This window comes from Centropristis striata, chromosome 20 (assembly GCF_030273125.1).
Source record: "Centropristis striata isolate RG_2023a ecotype Rhode Island chromosome 20, C.striata_1.0, whole genome shotgun sequence".
In the NCBI taxonomy this organism is placed as follows: Eukaryota; Metazoa; Chordata; class Actinopteri; order Perciformes; family Serranidae; genus Centropristis; species Centropristis striata.
Window position 1 is genome coordinate 27,334,028 of NC_081536.1, and position 20,688 is coordinate 27,354,715.

The 20,688-nt window shown below is 40.4% G+C and overlaps 1 protein-coding gene across 1 annotated transcript in view; it reads left to right on the plus strand.

Annotated features, from left to right (window-relative positions):
* The first annotated feature begins 6,013 nt into the window (after window positions 1-6,013).
* Window positions 6,014-20,688, plus strand: part of ndst2a (N-deacetylase/N-sulfotransferase (heparan glucosaminyl) 2a) — a 39,376-nt gene continuing 24,701 nt past the window's right edge. The window contains exons 1-2 of the mRNA XM_059358969.1: window positions 6,014-6,245; window positions 9,860-9,916. The gene's annotated coding sequence lies outside the window, so the exon portion shown is untranslated. The remainder of the gene's footprint in view (window positions 6,246-9,859; window positions 9,917-20,688) is intronic.

The window sequence follows — 20,688 nt, forward strand, 5'->3', positions numbered from 1 at the left end:
GGCCACCTTTCTCAATTTCTGATTTTAAAACTGAATCTGCTAGTGAATTCAGTGCAGCTAAGAATTGCATCTGCTTAAATTGTAGAGACGATGGAGGTCTCAAGTATCCCAAGATTCACTTTGTGCCACTCACTCGTCTCTGTGATGTCACTACAATGTCTCCTGAACAGACTGTCTCACTCAGGGACAGGACAACTACAGCTCACTAGTCAATCCTTCAGAGGCTGTGACTTTAACACAGTGGCCTCTGAAATGAGACACAACAATGGTTAGCTGAGGTGTGTGAGTCCAAACGCTCACCCAGACCCGGTAGAGATCAGACACAACAGTGGTCCCTTTTTTTCAGTGTGGTAAGCTCATAGACATGGTGCTGTTACTTTTAGACATGTTGACGTTCCATCTCTGGCCAGGCAGCTGCTGTGTTTCTGAACCCGCCTCTCTGATTGGCTCTGGACCTCACATCTGAAGGTGACTTAGTAGAAAATGTACTGTGATATTTTTGTATTCCTCAAAAAGTGTAGCTTGATTGAAAAGTTCTATATGTGCTGATTGCAAAAGGTTCTAATTTAGAGTGAAAATAATAATAAAAAAAGATAAAAGCAATACTAAAAGTGTAGAGTTTACTAAATAAAGATAATTCAAAACACTAACTTGCTGTGACTGATGTATGGGATTCACTGGAAGTTCTCATTCATTTTGTCTACAGAGGTCAACAGGTCCTGAGGCTGCCTGCTCGCTGCCAGCAGACCACAAGAGGGAGCAGTAGAATCATTTATCACTACATCAGCGCTTTCCCAGCAGTACACACTTACTTACTTACTCTATGACTGTTCTACTCTATCAATCAATCAGACTTTATTTGTATAGCACTTTTCATACAAGAGAGCTGCAACACAAAGTGCTTTACATAAAAAAGGAGAAAGTAATAATAATAATAAAAAATAACGAAACAGAAATAACCAAACACCCTCCGCCCATCCCCAACCCTCCACCACACCCACCTTCATCCCACCCATCCTATTAAAAACTAAGCAGCACTAAGTGAAGAAACACTGGAGGCTGCTTAGAAATTAATTCGATAAAAAATAAAGTAAGGTAAGATAAAATAAGATTTTAAAAAAGTAAATACTAAACAATAGAAAGTTAAAAAAAAAAATCTTGATAAAAAAGATAAAAACAAATAATTAAGAAATAGAGCATGATAATATATGTACATGTATATATATATATGTGTGTGTATGTATGTATATATGTGTATACGTATATGTATGTATGTATATATATATATGTATATATATATATATATAGACTAATAAATAGCAAATAAAGAAATAAAAGAAGATGTTATAACACTAAGATGCATGAGCAGAAAAATCTCTAAAAATGGTTCAGGTAAAAGCCAAATTAAAGAGATAAGTCTTAAGTTCTTAAACAACTGCTAACAAAGCTGGCGATAAGAGAGACAATGAAAGTGCAAACCGTGCAAAAAATGTGCTTAACTGTGTTAAGCTAGCGTTTCTTTATTCCAACCTAGCTAGCAAGCTAATACAAATGAAACGTCTTCACAAAAAACGGCATTTAAAAAAAGATTGGGACTTCTTCTCCTCTTCCTTTTCTTCTCTTTCGATACTGCGCATCGGAGAGCTTTGACGGCCGTTTCATCTTGCAAGTTATATCAAAACATAACCTGTCACTTGACGTGACCTCTGTGACAGCGGTCTGACCGTCTAAGGGGGGGCAAGGCAATAACTACACGTCACGTTACTCAGCTCCACAAAATGTCATTGTTTATCTGTTTCTTTATTTTGTTAATATTTATTATTTTCAAGACAGAACACGAAAGGAGGGCGACAATGGGCATCAAAAAAAAAAAAAAATTCTCCCTCGAGGGTGACTGGCGGCACCCCTCCAGCAGATGGCGCTCTAGGCGATTGCCTATGTTGCCTATGCCTAGAGCCGGCCCTGCATATGCATCTGTGTGGTGGCTGCGGCTCAGTTGGTAGAGTGGTCGTCCAAATGGAATCGGAATGTCAGAGGTTCGATCCCTGTTATAAAAATGTGTATTAACCTGGGGTTTTTGTTGAGCGTCGCAACTTCATCCGCGTTGAACTCGGGAATGAATTAACGGAGGCAATAATGCTCTTCAGCCCCTTTTGGCATATTTATTGAGAGCACTCTTCTTCAGTCATGAAGGAAAAAAATATACAGTGAACAACTCTGAGTACAACTCTGAACCCGCTGGGCATAGCCCACAGACCTGTGCCTCCTTGTGGCACCTCAACAAAACAGCAACACCATCAAAAACACATCATTACTGAGTACACTCAATTAAAGAATGTCTTTTAACAGTTCTCCAACATTTTAATCATGTTAAGCAAATGTGTCTCTGCCAACTGCATGTTGAGATACAGACTTTGGTTGCATCAGACCACTGTTTCTGCTAAGGCTGGCAGGCTTAGCAGAAACTTTATGTATAGATAAGGGGAAGTACACATGACGAGTTGGAGACGGGCCAGACGTTTTTCTGCTGACCATGCCATAGATTGGGGAACTGGGAAAGACAGCATCTGTATCAGTCAGGTCATAGACATTGGAAACCGCCCACTGTAGGATGCATATAAGCCAACTGTCTTGACTGTCAAATTGAGCCTTTTCCTCTGTAACCTTACTGTTGCTGTGGTTAAAACGCTCCTCTTGTACAAGATTTAGTTGAATTCAACTTAAACTTTGATACTCTGAACCCAATTGTCTTTAACCCATTGAGGCCTAAAACGCCTGTAAAACCTCTGGGCGATTTTAAAATAAGCCCCTAAAACCTGAAGTTTTTCTGGAAATTCAACAGAAGTGTCAACGCTTCTACCAAATAATAGATTTTTCAGCCTCTGTAGCAGATAGAAATGAAATTCAAAAAGTATTTGAGAGCTTATACAAATACTACAAAAAGATGTTTCCGCTTTCCAGGCTTCGATGGGTTAATGAAGGGTCACTCTAAAAAGTCTTATAACACCCTGACCATGGCAGCCTACATGTTGAAGTATCATTGGATAAGATACTGAACCCCAAGTTGCTCCAGATGCTGCGTTCATCAGTGTGTTAATAAATTCCTATTGGTGGCAGGTGGCACCAGTGTGCCCTGGTAGCCTCTGCCACCAGTATGAATGTGTGTGTGAATGAGGGCAGTCTGTAGTGTGAAGAGCTTTGAGTGGTGACTAGATAAGTGCTATATAAGTGCAGGTCCATTTCTTTATGACTTGCCAAGCAGTTACAGAGATTACTGTGATTCCTGTAGAAATTGAATCTGCCACTGGAATATTGATTCTGACAATCCAACATAGAGCAACCAAACATTTTGAAACTCTTAATAGTTTAATTCATTGTTAAATAATGATTTCTTACCAGCCTGGATGTGTGCCCATGCATGTTTTTTATTATATGAAATATAAAAGGTTATGTATGCTTGAATTGATTTAGAAATGGTGTCCTCATCATATAGCTTTTCCAGCAGAGTACTGGAAAAATAAAACCACTCACCTACAGATGGCTGAAACGTGACAGTCAACAGGTAGGAATGTGTAGGAAGATTAGAGACGGTGATGTATTGACAGTGTGACACCTTGTATGTATAATGTTTAATAATCTCAAATAATCCTTGATAATAGTATTTCTTCAAGAAAGCAGCCTTCGCCGTACCTTTCATAATAATTAGATGAAGATGACTTTATCAATCCCACAACGGGGAAATTCAACCACCTTTAACCCATCCTGTTGACACACCATGCTGAGGAGCAGTGGGCAGCACATCTCAGCACCTGGGGAGATGTGAAGGGGGGTGAGGTGCCTTGCTCAAGGAGACCTCAATCCTTGACCTGTCAGTACTGGGAATGAAACTGGCAACCCTCCGTCACAAGCCCAATTCCCAACCTCTAGACCACGGACTGCCCAACCTTATCCACAAAGCAAATATCTATTTTTAATTCCAGCTAATCTATTGGCTGGCACATATCAGTGTGTGTGTGTGTGTGTGTGTGTTTGTTTGTCAGTGTATGTATGTGTGTGTGTCTCTGTCTGTCTGTGTTAGTGTGTTTCTGTCTCTCTCTGTGTGTGTGTGTGTGTGTGTGTGTGTGTGTGTGTGTTTGTCTTTTTCACATCTGTCAGGCTTAAACCACTCGCTTTGTTTCAGGGGTAGTAGTACATATATATATATATATATATATATATATATATACATATATTGCACCTTTAAAAACAGCGTTCACAAAGTGCTTTGACAGAACAAGCATGAATAAAACTGCAAAAATAAGAAACCAACAATGAAGAAATGAAGAAAGAAAAAGAAAGAAAAAAAAAATATATATATTTTAAAAATATATAATAATAATAATAGTATAATAAGTTAATTTTTTCCCCAAAAAAGTTTTGCTTCTGGATATGGTTTTGAATTGAAGGAAACAGGACTGAACTACTTTATTGATATGTTTTTCGTAGTTGAGGTTTGAGTCAAAAATGACTCCTAGATTACAGGCGGCGGCTACCCTGGTGGTTACCCTGTTGGCATAGGCACCAAGTGATGTTAGGATGGAGCTGGTGTGGATGGGAGGATTAAGCAATAGGACTTTAGATTTTAAGTTATTTAGTTTCAGGAGATTTTGTGCCATCCAGCAGTTCACATTGCTAAAACAGTCTAAAACAGCAGCTAGGCTTCTTGGATTAGCAGCTCAGGGGGAGGTATATCTGTGTGTCATCTGCATAACAATGGAAGGAAACACTGTGCGTTCGATGATCTGGCCAAGAGGGAGCATATAAATAGAGAATAAAATTGGACCTAAAATAGAACCCTGGCAGAGAAGGTTCTTTCTAAAAGATAAAAGTAAAACCAACCAGGTGCAGAGTCCTTGATGCCCACCCAGGTTTTGAGGTGGTTAATTAAAATAGAGTGATCTATCGTATGAAAAGCTGCACTGAGATCTAAAAGAATTAAAATTGCACTCTCGCCCCATCAGCTGCTAAAAGGAGATTGTTTGTGACTTTGAGGAGGGCATGTTTCAGTGCTATGGAGAGCTTTAAAACCTGATTGAAATTTCTCAAAGATGTTGTTGTGACTCATAAAAAATAAAAGTTGTGAGGAAACAACTTTCTCTAAAACCTTTGATAAAAATAGAAGTTTAGAAATTGGCCTAAATTGCTAAAAAAAATGGAAGTATCAACGTTGGTTTTCTTTAAAAGTGGCTGGACCACAGCATGTATATATCGTCACACTGTTAAAATAATCGGCTAAGTCATTTTTTGTCAAAATTGTTTTTTTGCCTAAATCATCTCCTCATGACGCCGGCCACCTATGGTAAAATCACCTACATCCTCAGTTGATCAGATCATGTGATTTTATCCCTTTAAGATCATCACTTCTTTGACAATTTGCCACATTCATAGGCATCAGATAAGAACCCAGTAAAGAAGAGCTAGAGGGAAATTGTTTAGTTATCAATTTAGTTTATCAGTGTTTTATTGATGACATTAATATTGGTAACACTTTACTCTAAGGTGTCTACATAAGAGTGACATGAGCGTGTCATAAACATGACATGGGATGTGTCATGAACATTAATGACACTTTGAAGTAACATTAATGCTCATGATACGTGTCATGTCATGTTTCTGACAGGCTTGTGTGACTCTTATGTAGACACCTTCAAAATAAAGTGTCACCATATCTTGCTTAACTCACAAAGGCATGTTCGAAAATTGCATTGCATTGCAAGTCATTTATTTCTCTTAAGTTACATAATTTACACACAGTGTTATTACTATGTCAATCCTTTGTTACATCCTTTTTGAGTGAAATGATCAATAAATGTCATATGTTACACTTTTGGTGAAGTTTTTTGTGTTTCCTGCAAAACTTGAAAAAGTGAGTTAGGCGATTATTTGAACAGGGTGACGATATAATAGTATTATGACCCTGGAAGAAACGTCTCATAACATAACCCCTGGCATTCCTTAAATCTTTCCAAGGTAGCAAGGAATACCCTGAGTCTAGTCTTTGGATTCAACCTTTCCATAAATACTGCGGGCTCAGGTTTTGAACCTCCCCCGCTGTGTTAGTTTTGGTTGAGTCCGGGTTCCAGCGGATCCAAGATGGCGGGCTGAGCAGCGCCGTGCTGAAGTTGACTCTAAACTCTCTGCTGAAGCTCGTTATGAAGCTTGTTCTGCTCCGTTTCTCGGCTCGGAGTGTTATCTGCGGAGTCCTGGTGAGTCTTAAATCACTGACATGTCTCATATTTGTGCCACTGTTTGAAAATGAAAGCCAGTTTAGTGAGCGGAGTCCAGTGAGTAGTTAGCTGTAGTTAGCTGTTAGCCTCAGTAGCTAGCTGGTCCCAGTTCTCCCAGTGCTTAGAGGACTGGGGTCTGGACTGGGAATCTCTCTTATCATACGTGTCTGGGCTAGAACAGGACGTGTAAAGCTGCAGACAGGAGTGTTACCCTGAGCCAGTGGAAGCTGCTGTTAGCTAACATCAGCCACAGTCTGGGGACACTGTTGCTTTACGGAGCTAGCTGTTAGCATGATGAGCTGCTGGCTGCAGAAATAATAAAGTTTGACCATCTGCTCAGTCTGATAATCTTCTTCATGTATTGACACTTTGATATGATGACACCTTGATGCAACCTCCGTGCAATAATTGATAATGACTGTGGTCCATTTTTTGTTCAGCACATCTTTTCATCCAGAATGTGAGCTAACGGCAGTGTTTTGATGTGTGACGTTCACAGAGCTGCAGGATGCTCCGATAGGGCTGGGCGACATATTCACATAAAAAATATATTTATCGATATATTAGGGCTGGCAAATATATCCATATAAAAATATATTTATCGATATATAAGGGCTGGGCGATATATCCATATAAAAAATATATTTATCGATATATTAGGGCTGGGCGATATATCCATATAAAGAATATATTTATCGATATATTAGGGCTGGGCGACATATCCATATAAAAAATATATATATCGATATATTAGGGCTGAGAAATATATCCATATAAAAAATATATATCGATATAGTAGGGCTGGGCGATACATCCATATAAAAATATATATGTTAGGGCTGGGAAATATATCCATATAATATGATATATATTTTCAAATGTGATATGGAATTGGACCATATCACATATATCCATATAGTTCAATTTTTTTTCATTCTTTATACATTTACATTGCATGTAGTCATTTAGGAGACGCTTTTATCCAAAGCGAATTACAGGAGAGAAAAAAAAGGGAAACTATCAAGGTACAGTGCAATAAGAGCCATTAGTGCAGCAATAAGGTCCAGTGAGGATTCGTTAAGGAGTAGAATTGTCGTGAAGTGCTAGGAAAGAAGATGCTCTCTGAAGAGCTGGGTCTTTAGGAGGTTTTTAAATCTAGAGAGGGACGCCCCTGCTCTGGTAGGAACTGGTAGTGGTTCCACCAACGGGGAACAAGAATTGCAAAGGGTCTGGATTGCCTTGGACGAACTGGGGGCAGAGCCACACATATTTGGCTTTCACTTTGACTGAACATTTGCTCTCACTTTGCCATAAAAATATTGGAATATTTATCGTATGTCAATATTCAGCCTAAAAATATCTGGATATGACTTTTGGTCCATATTGCCCAGCCCTAGTTCGAAGGCTTTCCACTGTAAGCTTTGCTATATTCTTACTCTGCCTGTTGGTCTGGCTACAGCCAGCGATTGATGCTGCGTGTGTGCTTGATCATAGTGTATTATATAGTATAGTGTATTATATAGTATAGTGTGTTGTATAGAATAGTGTATTGTATATTATAGTGTGGTGTATAGTGTATTTTTTAGTATTGTGTGGTGTATAGTGAGTTGAATGAGGCTTGGAGAAGCGGTGTGAAATCGATCAGACTAGTAAGGCAGATGATGACTGAAGTAAGATGCAGCTACATTACTGTTTCAAGAAAAACATCACTCTTTTCTGCAATAGTGAATATCCAGATAATGGTGTCGTAGGGTTTTGGTTGTGGATCCCACCGTGTACATTTCGTCCCTGCATGAGAATTGAGAAGGTCAAACTCTAAAAGTTGACACTGTGTGTGATTGGCCAGATCCTGTCATGTTTACCTAATCTTGAACTTTGAAGTGTTACGTGATTATGATGTTCCTTTTGTTTTATCCTGTATTCTAGTAAACAGCCTAAGGTAGGATAAGTCAGGTTCACACTATTGTTGTTTATTATCCTTGCCAAACAAACTGTTGATTCTGTTAGTGCTGCAGTACAAACTTGTTGTCTTTATTCTTCACAACCTGGACTGACTGCAGGTCAGTAGCTCCTGCCGTCACTATCGTAGATGGAAACCTAATATAGTGATATTGGCCCTCATTTTCGAAAAGATAGGACGGCAGAAAACAGTCATTCACACAGTCATTCCCGTTCAGGTCAGAGACAGTCCTGCCACCTACAGAGGTGTTTGATGACTTGGCAATAGTTGAATGTATCAGCAAGGGTGAGGAGAGTGAATACAGGGCTGCGGTGGACAACTCTGTCACTTTGTGTGAGCTGAACCATCTGCAGCTCAATGTGGATCTGAAGAGGAACAAAACCCCTGTGACTAGAGTTGTTCTGATACCAGTATCAGAAATGCCTCTGATACTCGTCGGTAAAACAGAGGAGTAATGTTCCGTTAGTTATACTATTTACATTGCAACACACATAGAAAGTCAGGCGGCTAATGGTGCGTTCAAGGTCTACACGACTGTCAGAATTTTCAACGTTGTTCCAAGCTCCAAGTTTCGACTTTCGACTTTCAAGTTCAAAATAAGATGCTTTAAATAAAACATAGAATAACTTGTTCTCCTTTACAATAATTATCTAAAATATGCAATGATTAAGATGGAATAGTGGCATTAGAATGTGCGAGAGGCACCAAATTTAGGCTTTTAGGGCAAAAATGTTCTCCAGGGGAGGATGCCCCCGGACCGCCAGATTTATTTTTTTAAGGTGCTGTTGCACTACTGTTTTGTATACTGTTTTATTTAAAAATAAATGTAAAAATAAATGGCTTGAATCTGCTCTATTTATTCATGTTTTACAAGGGGTTAAACCTGAGCCAGGTCTTACCACAATGATAATCATGTCATGCAGGTGTAGGCTGATATTATTTTTTCTAACATACTGGTTTCGGATCGGTACGCGGTATCGGCCGATACCCACAGCCCGAGTATCGGAATCGGTATTGTGAAGAAAAAAATGGTATCGGAACATCTCTACCTGTGACCCCTGTTTCCATCCGGGGGGTCTCAGTGGACATGGTGGAGGAGTATACTTGGGGGTGTACTTCTACCATAAACTGGACTGGAGCAGAAACACTGAGGCCATCTACTAGAAAGGCTGAAACTGTTTCGTTTCTTCTGAGAGACTGAGGTCTTTCAACATCCACCGGGTGATGCTGAGGATGTTTTGAGTCTGTTGTGGCCAGTGTGATCTTCTTTGCTGTCATGCTGGGGCAGCAGGCTGAGGGTCGCTGACTCTAACCATAGTCTAGTGTTTCCCCAACCATTATATTAGGGGGGTGCCCCGCTATAGAGCGCCAAATCACAACAGAAGTCATTTAAGGTTACATTTCCTATAGAACAGGTCTTTACCTTGTCCTTTTATTAAACAAACTAAATAGCCTTATTTATTCTGTGTGCGTGTGTGTACACGCAAGAAAGAGCGAGCGGGTAATTTGGGTGACAGTAAATGCAGCGAAGGTTCTCCATGTCCAGCTGTGGTGTTTGTTCCCTGCTGAGAAAATTGTGTGTGAAGGTTATGTTTTAAATGCACTATGCTTATTGGAAATGCTTCCATTTCAGGTGTAACCAGTGGTGGAAGAGACACTGACGCACCCCCGGTGGCCGAGCTGGATAACGGTAATATTTAATATTCATTTTGTTTGTATATATAATTATTAATTTCATTTTGTCACTATTTAAAAAAAGTTTTATGCGCTCCTGGCATGGTCTTCGAATGCCGATACAATAGTCTAATAACAGTTCTCCTACTCAGACGTGTGGACTTCACACTGACGAGCTGAGAGCAGACTGAGATCTGATCCTGACCTCCGGTCACGTCCAAATTGATAAATGCCGAGCCTTGTAGAAATGATCATACATCCACTTTTCTGTCGGACATTAATTTAATAAATGAGGCCCATTGCGTCTCAATACCATTTAATCTGTATTCTATAAACGGAACAAGTTGGCAGCAACAATCAAGTTTTATTGCCACATCAGGTCTATTCCACTTCAAAACTCATGACATATAAGTTTACCCCCACTACTGTCCTAGGTTGGGCTGCTGCTATGTAAGAAGCTACAAATTTATTTGACAACCCAAATAAAATCTCCTGCAACCCTGTGTGCTTCCTGACCTGTCCTCTGACAGCAAGTGCAGCATGCATCAAAAGCTTTTTTAGAACATTTTTTTACGACCTCTTAATCATAAACGGGTTACTCCTAACATGAACATAGTTATTCTAAAATTTACATGGCAATCTCAATACAATAGACATGATTTTAATCACAGTGGAAGCCTGTAAGAGTTGATATAAACCACTTTGCTCATTGATTTGTTACCCGGATTGTATTTCATCATCTCACTGCTACATGAAACATCCACACACCATATAATGTGCTTTGTTCCACCTTTTCAGAGCTCTGGGTTTCAATCAGCAAAGTAAAATATCCTGTCACAGGAAAGAAAGCAGAAACTATTTAAACTCTGATGTGCTCAGTGAATTCTATGACTGCGTCCATTAATTTGAATAGACCAATACGTTTGTCTTGGGGAAAATATAACTTGTGAGCTCCAGGATTTCCAAAATCATTGGGAATCATCCACTTGGATTGACTACATTAAGACATTTTGTGACTGTCAGGCCAATAGTTGTTGAGATAACACTGAGAGATGACAGTGATAGAGCTCCACCTTGAGCAGGGAGAAAAACCTTTTGAAATGAGCTAGTATTGTTGCAGGATGATCGTCTGCTGTGATTCCATGTTTAGGAAACATGATCATGACCACTTATCAGAATCTTGTGCCTAAGACATAACTAACTTACAGTAACATAACAATGAACACTTATTCATTCATCACCAGTCATTCTGTTTAATGTAAAAGCAGCCTAACTGTGTTATCAATGACATTTTTTTCACAATAATAATTGGTATCCTGGTAGGATTTAAATAAGTGAAACACTGACAATGAGGTTACTAAAAGCTCATTTTGCCTTTGTGTCAGTCCCCCTCTGACAGCTGACTTGTTCCTTTTTAAGATGAAACCCAATTAGTGCTGAGCTGAACTTCTATCCTGAGAGCGTATTACTGATGTCTGAGAGAACACTTGATAATGAAGAGAAAGGACCCTGGGGTGGTTTTCACAAAGACATGGTGTTTGTGATCACAAGCACTTCCCTGTGGTAACTGAGCACTTCCATTTCTCTGATAACACTATTACATTTTATGGATCTTAATCTCATACACATGGGGACTGAAACCTGCCACCCACAACAAGACTATGTCAAAACCTAGTATATGGCAGACCATGTTTGGTCAATGAAAGTTTGTGGGCAATGTGTTACATGAATAGTTCATGGTAGTGTCTATGATGTGAATTTTGGATATTATTGAATATTATTGTTATGCTTTTGTCCCAATAGAAACAAGCATTTTTTTATGTCTGTCTCTCGTCCGTCTCATGGATCAAATATGATTCCATTCAGTTAAATGTGTCAATTCTCACTGAGGGTGTGAGACTTTTGTCTCACGAAGACACCCCGCATGTTTATACACGTCATGTCTATTTTTGATATGTTTAGTGTTTGATGTGTTTAAGTGTTTTATGCATAGACAGTTGTTTGAATCCCACAAATATCTCCTGTATATGTTTTTTGAACTTAATAACCACATCCACATTGACTGATCGACGCTTTAGCAGGGCTGCACAATTAATCGAATTTTAACCACGATCACGATTTTGCCTTCTCACGATCAAATTCATGTGATCGAGTATAAAAGCTTTTTTCTTTTTCCTTTTTCCTTTTTTTTCAAAACAAATCTAGCGCTCTGTAATTTCTGTCTGATCACTCTGTCTTGGATGCAAGCAGTCACAGATGACAGAGTAACGTGGGGAAAATTTCAACTTTTCTCGTGGTAGGGCATGCCCCCGGACCCCCTACATGGTCATTTTTATTATTTGCTAATACTCAGGAGTCGAGAGTATTATTTTTAGTTTTATTTACTTGACCTTCAAGGTAATCCATATGTGCTGCAAAATTGCAAGTTGCGCAAAACGTAGTCTTCGAAAGTTCTCCAAGGCTCACAGTCCGTTATACAATACATTTTACAGATAGCATCTGTTGAATCCCATGATTAAAATTTTTTCAAAGAATTTTGATAATCTAAAATATGCTCAAGTTATAGAGGAACAACTTTCTCTAGGTTGCAGTGAAAACAGGAAGTGCTGCTGATTAACACAAAACTTGGCTCAGTATTTTCCAACACTTCACTTAGGCTCTGTGCAGAATGTGACATTCTTTTTTGTGTTTGTTTACTTCCTCCGGCTCGAGGCATGTCCTGTTGCATTTACACGCACACACACTGAAACCCCTCTTTGTTAGGGCTCTTATAGCAGAGACAGAGAGAGATTTATTGGCTGATTACTGAGCTTTGGCAAGTTTGGTTGGTGGCACTTCCACCACTGAAGTGGATCAGTATCCGTTAGTGTTATTTAGCGATATGCAACATGACGACCCTTTAGCGATATGCAACGGAACTGCATCTGTAATAGCTTTCCACCAGACCCCTTTGTTGTTATATGGAATACAATGCAAAAATGTTGAATTCCACTAATGTTGGCTGCTTTTTAGCGGGTGTTTGTGGGCTGCCGATGTCTTCTGCATCTTGCATCTAGTGAAAAACATTTCTCTCAATCGACTGCATGGCTCTGTTTGAGATGCTGAAATAAATTGGTTGTGCTGCTGCCTCTAACTTCAAGAGCCTTTAAACAAACTTTGCAGCAGACCCCAGTTTGTTTGAGGTCTGACGTTGAAAAACCGAATCAGTTGTATGCGTCTCTGTGGGAACTAAATGCAGGGGGGAGGGGGGGCTGAGCCCACTATGAACTACTGGAGCCCAAGGCGAGCGGCGGTTGTGGAAGTCAAAGAAAAATACTGATTTACATTAAAAAAACATTATTCTAAACCTAGGGGGTCTGGGGGCATGCCCCCCTGGGAGAAAAATGTGTACATTTTTAAGTAAAATGCAATAGTCTTGAATCTGTATTGTTATCCTACTGTGACATTTTTAATCGCTGTTAACATGCTTTCCACTCTGACATGGAGTAGCCAGCCAAGGGGGAAAAATAGCTGGTTAGGCGGGTCCATGGGCATGCCGTAAAAACGCCCAAATTTGGTAGCCTCTCACACATTCTAATGTCACTATTCCATCATATACACTGATCTTAATCATTGCCTATTTTAATGAATTATTGTAAAGGTGAATAAGGGTTCTTTTATGTTTTATGTGAGGCATCATATTTAGACAGTCTTCTGTGCTCTTATTTTGAAAGCCACTTGTGTTTAGCGACAAGAAGTTATTCAGACGGTTAGTAATGAATACTTACAGTGTACAGAGGTTAGCTTTTTGGAATTAACACAACTTTAATTGTTAGCTAATGTTAGCTTGCAGCTTGCGAATGGCGTATACAACAGTGTGTTTGGATCACCTCTTACACACACACACACACACACACACACACACACACACACACACACAGATGATATGGGGGCAGGACTGATGCAGACAGACGGGCATGTTTCTCTATCATGCCGACATTGTTTTGAAGCAGAGAAGTGAGATGTAAAATGTACACACTTGTAATCTTGAGTGAACTTATGGAAATGCATTGAGGAAATCTTTAAAATTAAATTGTCTGACTCCAACACAAAATCCACACCTATTTCTCTCTCTCACCTCTGGGTTCATTTACACTTCCCTGATTACACAAAAAGGCTGATGAGTTCATGAAGTCTGGACCCGTCTACTTTCCCTTGAACCCTTTTTTATATCCTGACAAAGTTTTACTAAGAATGTAGGTAGATCTCCTCCTGAAGGTGCCTCCCTCTCGATCTGTTGATTTGTCAGTTTAATCAATACGTGGACACGTCATGTCACCAAGCAGAGAAGACGGTTATCTTTCTGCTCAGCACACCATGTACCTGACCTGACCTGGAAAAAACTTTCAAAACACAAACTCCTGCTTTGGTATGATTTGAGAGATATTAGAGACACAGATTTTGCAATGTCCATATAAAATATAAAAAATAGAATCTTACTCTAGATAGGACAGAAAAAGTTTAAGCAGATGGAATACATGTATTTAGTTTGGATGTATTTAGAGTAATCACAGTTTTAAAACAATGTTAGCACATGATCATTGTATCAAAGCATCTCACATGATTAATCTATTAATGCACAGAGAGAGGTAACATACACAGTTAGTGAATTACGCATGCATAGATAGTGACCTGCGACAATCAGATAGTGACTCCCATTCACAGAGACAGACCGTTTGGTGTAACTTTAGATGCAGCTTGGTACATTCAGTGTATCTAAGAGTCTACTGATTGGTCCAACACAGTCTCTAATCGTTTCTTTTTTTAATGTAAGAATTGTTTTTTGGCCTTATGGCATAATTTTCCTTTGTGATTAACTGCTCTCTGTCAAATCACTTTGTAAGCTGCATCACTGAAATCTCATCCTACAATAGTATAATGTAATAATATAAGTGCAGCCAATCTCTATATGCAATTGTGCAGAAATACTTGGTTTAAACTAATTAATTATTAGACATATTACTGACATTGATACTTCATTTAAGAAATATTGGGAACGTTAAGGTTATACAAATGGACTGGAGTGAATGTGAACACTGTGTAGTTTGACAGTATATGGCTGTTAGTTAGTGTGTTTCTACAGAAACAGTTGTTCTTAGGGCATTATTGGGGGTTTCAGTGGAAAGCGTACCTGGAGGCAGAAGTGCGAGGGTGTGTTAGAACAAGCTGAGACTTGACAGGTAAGCTGTAATGAATAGTTTGTTCAGGAAGCTTCCCCATGATCACTGCCTTACAGGGACGTGCTTTGGGAAGGCGTTACACAGGTATACCTCAGTTTATGTTTGGAAGAATGTTTTCATTGCTGTCATGGAACTGATGCTGGAAGTTGTGATATGTTTGGTGCTAAAGCTGCAGTGATGTTGATTTGTTTTCATTGTAGTGGTTCCATAGGACCTGCTTGTGGAGATTCGATTGGGTCCCTGAGAATTCAATGGGTACCCAATGAAATGTTTATTTCTTGAGAAATTGTATTGTTTGACTCCTTTGATGTTGGTATGGTACAGTAATGGAGTAGACATCTTTTGCTGGGGCTATGTGTGTTTTCCTCCACTTTTATGTTTAAAGTACTGGACATGAAAGTTATTTTTCACTAGTCTGTTATCTAAGTTGAATGTCCTGATGAAGTTGGTGCTGAAAAAATGCCGAAAGCCATGGCCAAAAAGTATCATCCCACTCAACTGCTGCTAGCAACATGTGTGACAATTCAAACGCCCCTTCTCTGGTCGGAACTCGTAGTGTGTTCCACCAGCGGGGAACAAGAAAAGAGTCTGAATTGCCTTGGACCAACGGGGAGCAGAGCCAAGCTCCGTTCATTGGAAGAGCGCAATGGTCGTGAGGTAGCATATGCCTGAATCAGGGCAGTCAGGTGGGTAGGTGCTGTACTGGAGACAACTTTGTAGGCCAGCATTAGAGATTTGAATTTGATGCGGGCTGCAACAGGTAGCCAGTGGAGCTGGATGAGCAGCGGTGTGACATGTGACCTTTTTGGCTGGTTGGAGACCAGGCGCACCGCCACGTTCTGGATCATCTGAAGCTGTTTTACTGTGCAGGCTGGCAGGCCCGTCAGGAGGGCGTTACAATAGTCAAGTTTTGAGATGACGACAGCTTGTGTCAAGAGTTGAGTGGCATGTTGAGTTAGGTAAGGTCTGATTTTTCTGATGTTGTAAAGTGCAAAGGGGCATGACCAGGTTACTGAGGCGACATGACTGGAAAAGGTGAGTTGGTCATCAATCATCACACCTAAGTTTCTCACCACCCTGGTGGGGGCAAGACACAGGGAGTCAGTTTTGATGTTGATGTAGTGGTGTATTGTAGGTTTAGCAGGGAGGACCAGCAGTTCAGTTTTTAAAGGTTCAGCTGGAGGTGATGTGCCTTCATCCAAGTGGTTATGTCAGAGAGGCAGTCAGAGACCCGTGCAGAGACTGATGTGTCCTCAGGAGGAAATGACAGATAGAGTTGAGTGTCATTTGCATAGCAGTGATGGGAAAAGCCATGTGAGCGAATAACCTGACCCAGAGAGGTGGTGTAGATAGCGAATAGCAGGGGTTTTGGATCAAGAAGATTGTTCTGTAGGAGGAATTCTGAAAGTTGCTTAGCGACCGTCCGTTCAATAGTTTTGGATAAGAATGGAAGAAGAGAGACAGGACAATAGTTCCCGACTTCAGCAGGGTTGAGAGAGGGTTGGTTGAGAGAGGGTTTCTTGAGTAGAGGTGTTACCCTAGCTGCTTTGAATACAGTGGGAAAAGTGCCGGAGGACAGTGACACATTAATCACATGTGTGATAGCTGGCGTGATGGTTGGGCTAATGGACTGAAGAAGGTTTGTTGTTATAGGGTCCAACATGTAGTAGGACGGCTACATGTCAACAGTTTGGATACCTCACTCTCAGAGAGGGGTGTAAAGCCAGAAAAGGAGGTACTAGCAACTGATTCAGTGCTGCCCAGCTTAGATACAGAAAGACATGTAGTAGGACTTCTACTTGTCACAGTATTAGGAGTTGGGTGGGGAGTCAGCTGGTCAGAGAATTGGCTGCTGATTGCTGCAACTTTGCCTGTAATGAATGATGCACATGTGTCTACGATGAGGCAGGTAGGAGGTGGAGGAGGCGGAGGGTTGAGTAGTGATTTGTAGGTGGAAAAGAGTTTCCGGGTGTCAGTGACACTGTTGATACTGTTTTCTGTGGGGTGTGGTGAGGAACTACCTGGCTTCTGGTTTCTGGTGTAGTATATGCTTTAAATTTGCTTTTCTGCTTGCTGTGGTATTGCTGTATTTGTATTAGATTCTATTTAGTGGTTTTCACCTGACAGGCCTGAGTCACTTAAGCTGAAATTTGCCTGTTAAAAGGCTTTGTTTTTTTAGTTTCTGGGGGTGTGGTCTAGTGCCTTTATAACTATATTTTAAGCTGACAATCTCTCGTGCATTTTTAATTTTTGAGGAACTACCTGGCTTCTGGTTTCTGGTGTAGTATGCTTTAAATTTGCTTTTCTGCTGGGGCTGCTGGTGGCTTTGCTCTTGGTACCATCTTTCTACCTCTTCTCTTGACCATGAGGACTTACTCAATCCTGGTTAGAGTTTCAACTCGTAGATTCTTCAGTCCTCGCTCAGCCTATCGTACTTATTGCAACCTTGTGCAGCACGCTCGCTCAAAACACACTCAGCACCTCGTCAAGGGTGGACTCTGGAACTGCCAGTCTGCATGCCGTAAGACTGAGTTCATCTCTGGCTTTGCCGCTCAGCAGTCACTGGACTTCCTTGCCCTCACTGAGACGTGGATAACACCAACCAACTCTTCCACTCCTGCAGCTCTTTCTGCTGCCTTCTCCTTCACTCACACCCCTAGACCCACAGGTAGGGGTGGAGGAACAGGTCTTCTCATCAACCGCGATTGGAAGTTCTCCCTCCATCCACTGCCACAGTTTTCCCCACGGTTCTTTGAATACCATGCTGTCACCATAACTTCTCCCTCACCAGTAACCATTGTTGTTCTTTACCGCCCACCTGGTCCCTTTGGAGAATTTCACGAGGAGCTTGACATCCTACTTTCAAATTTCCCTGAAGGTGGTCCACCACTTGTCCTTCTCGGCGACTTCAACATCCAGCTCGAGAAGTCAGCAGACTTACCGCTTCTTCTCTCCTCCTTTGCTCTTCTGCTCACTCCCTCACCACCTACTCACAAATCTGGCAACCACCTTGATCTCATCTTCACCAGGAGTTGCTCTAGTACCAATCTCTCCGTAACCCCACTTCATGTCTCTGATCACTACTTCATCAATTTCTCCCTCCCACTCTCCCGATCGGACTGAAGACCTACCTCTTAACACGTAAAGATACCAAAAGGAGGCGCTGCTGTGTGGCTGTGATGCGCTGAGATCGCTGAGACGAGATTTGGATTAGACATGGCGGCGCCCTGCTGCTAGATCAGACTACAACTTTTTTCCTGCCTTCTCAACCTAAAATAACAAAAAACATACAAAAAACCCCCCAAAAAACTCACGATCATCAAGAAATAACATACAGGAAACTGCCACAGCGTGTTGGATAGCTACTATGTGGCCAGTTTAATAAAGTGCATGTCTGGTGGCATGTCGCCTATCAAGACTTTATAAAATGAAGAGGAACCAGTGCAGGTCTCGTCTGACCGATAAAGGTGCCCATCCCACCTTGTTGTAGGATGCAATAATGGGTGGAGTAACTGTCACTAGTGATGAATCAGAGTGCAGAGTGATAAACAGAGTCCACTGAGGTGAGAGTGGAGGCAGAAGCATGTCTATAGATAACATCAGCATAATTAAGAACTGATAAAAAGACAGCCTGAATGATCTGTTTCCTACAGAACAGGGGGAAGTTTTTTTGTTTTAATTTACTTAAGCAAAGTAAGTATGTCAATATGAAATTTGAATGTGAATGTTTTTGATCTAACCAGATGCCCAAATATTTGTATTGTGAAACCCTTTCAGTGCTGTGACCTGTTAAAGTGGTGATATGTAGACCATCTTCAGCAATATGTCTGTCTCTTGAGAATATAATGTATTTGGTTTTGAGAACTAATGTTAGATTGAGGAGAGAATGTTGTAGTTTGTCGAAGGCTTGCTGGAGAGATTCAATGGCTGAATGTGCAGTGTTTGAGATGCAATACAGAACTGTATCATCGGTGTAGAGATGGGCGTTACAGTTTGTTATAGTGGCTGTAATGTTGTTAATGAAAATGGTAAACAGGACAGGACCCAGTATTGAACCTTGTGGGACCCCCTTTGATAATGATAAAAATTCAGAGCGGTTGGATGCGAGGGTCACTTATTGCTGTCTGTGGGATAGGTAGTTTTGGAACCATTTACATGTACTAGAGTCAAAGTCAATCTTACTGAGTTTTTGTAGTAGCAGAGCATGGTCAACAGTATCAAATGCTTTTGATAAATTTACATAGAGGGTGGCACAATCATTTCCTTTGTCTATGGCACATATAATATTGTTTGTAACAGATGTAATAGCAGTAACTGTACTATGTTTTGATCTTAAACCAGATTGAAGGGGACTCAGCACATCATTTAGTGAGAGGAATGTTTTGAGCTGATTGTTGAGAGATTCAAGAACTTTAGCGAGACAGGGCTGTTTTGAAATTGGTTGATAATTGTTGAGGTTTGATTTATCACCACTCTTGCGTAGTGGGAAAACATGTGCTGATTTCCATATCTGAGGGATAACACCAGAAGAAATGGACAGATTAAACAGGTATGTAATTTGGTCTGCTATATAAGGAACACCAAGCTTTAAAAAATAAGGGTCTATTTTATCCTCACCTGTTGATTTTCTTGCAGTCTAAACCCTGAAGTGCTTTGATAACAGCATAAGACATAAAAGGTTGCGTGTAAACAGGGAGGTGTGGTTTGAACAGTGGCGGTTTGGAGACACATGAGGCAGCAGCTGACCAGTGAGACCAGGATATACTATATCAAATTGGTTTCCAGCAGTAACAAAATGTGCATTGAAAGCATCACAAATGTCAGATGGTTTATCTATTATACAGTCAGTGATGTGATAGGAGGAATAGATGTACATGATTTGTTTTTCTTTATATTACCTGCTTTCCAAAATTTTGATGGGTTTGTAAACGAGCTGGAGATTAAGTCAATGTGATAATTTGCTTTAGCTTTTCTTAAGGCGGAAGTGCATTTGTTCCTTAGTTTTTTAAATGTAAGCCAGTGAGCTGCCTCATCGGTGCGCCTTGCTGTGGTCCACTCTTTGTCTCTTTCTTTGAACATAAGTGCAAGTTCAGTGCTGAACCAGGGTCTTGTTCTATTTTTAACTCAATGTTTCGTATTTGGTGCGTGTTTATTGATAAGTGACAGAAAGTAATTTGTAAAATAATACAGAGCTGAGTATATATTTGGTATTTTATGCGTGTGATGAATATTGCTTGCAGAAAGGTATAAATGCTCTACAGAATGAATGGGCACAAATTCCCACAGAAACACTGAAATATTGTGGAAAGCCTTCCAAGAAGAATAGAAGCTGTTATAGGTGCAAAAGGGTATTTGACTACCATGTCATTGCAGTCCCTGTTGGTACAACGATCAGCGATCAACGATCCGAATACTTTTGTACAAATAGTATATATCTGGTGCAATATATGCAAACACTGAACACTATGCCAGCAGGAATTTAATACAGAACTACACACACACACACACACACACACACACACACACACACACACACACACACACACACACACACAGGGGTCTTTCACAT